A 1,317-nucleotide genomic window follows, 5' to 3' on the forward strand; every position below is an offset into this window, starting at 1 on the left:
GAGCGTGTCGCGTAGATTTGCAATCTGGCCTTAAAATTTTGACAACCAAACATAACGTTATGGTGATTGGAAAAAAACCCTCTTAAGGCCGAATTAAACTGGAAAGGCAAAGGCATTATATGTTATCATAAAAGTCAAGTGATTTTAAAGTGATTAAAGTGATTTTAAGTGATTTTAAAATAATATTACTACATCCAATAAAACTTTCATTGAAGGGTTCGCATTATTCACATTATTATTCACATTCAAGGTAAATATAAAACCATTTGAACAACATTAGGCCTTTCAATTCTGCATTTTTTAGGTAAACATAACTTACGTTATTACAGTAACTAGCCAAATTAATGCCAATTAAAGCAAATAAATTTGTGACAGAGAGGTTATACAGAAAATCAGGCAGTTCTTAAGTAATGTAAACAACATTTTATCGCTATGAAAAATGACTGAAATTTGTAAACGCACTGGTGACACTGGGTAGTACCATGCTGACTACATTTTGACGAAGATCGACATGAACAACATAATGTGGCTACAAGTGGAATAAAATTGTACAATACACTAAAAACCACATAAGATGTTGAAAAATGATCAAATATTTACAAGAAATGTTTATTATATGGAACTGTTAGGTACGTAGTGTATGAGTTGAGTCTTACACTCGTCAGAAATTATGACTTTCATTCTTTTTAAAAAAAGTTATTTGTTTTTTAATAACTACTTGACTTCTTTGCAATTGCTCGATTTCGAGCAACATGTACACTATACATTAAAACGTCACAGAGTGATTTATTTCACGATGCTAATCAATAACCATTTGACATATTTTCATGATTTTGTGTTGCAAGAAACATCGTTACCCCTAGGACTGCCAATAACCGATACCGTATGTTTCAGTTCGAAAGACTATGACAACATACCTTAGTGTAGCAATAACACAAATAAGGTCCTCGATATCAATGCTTCTGTTTCATTCAATAAGATGTTTTATGACATTTCTTCAATTTGAATCATGCCTATTTATATTTCATTACTATATACATTACAAATAAAACTGTGAGCAATACTCTTACAAAACTTGTACAACCTTTTTTTGTCCGAACATAATCCCCCAGATGAACATATTTCCTAGCATCAAAAACATATTTTTTCAAGTAAATAAAACAAACGCCAATTAATTGCATTGCCCAGATCTTTCATTAAATAAACAGAATTAAATTATTCAAACTGTGAAAGCATAACAGACGTAGCCCGTTGAATTCGGCCTATGGGGACCTGAGAAATTAGTCCATACCTATAATATTCAGCAAATATGCACAT

Source organism: Macrosteles quadrilineatus, unplaced genomic scaffold, assembly GCF_028750875.1.
Source record: "Macrosteles quadrilineatus isolate MER2022 unplaced genomic scaffold, UCM_ALF_1.0 Scaffold_77__1_contigs__length_550361, whole genome shotgun sequence".
NCBI classification, from domain to species: Eukaryota; Metazoa; Arthropoda; class Insecta; order Hemiptera; family Cicadellidae; genus Macrosteles; species Macrosteles quadrilineatus.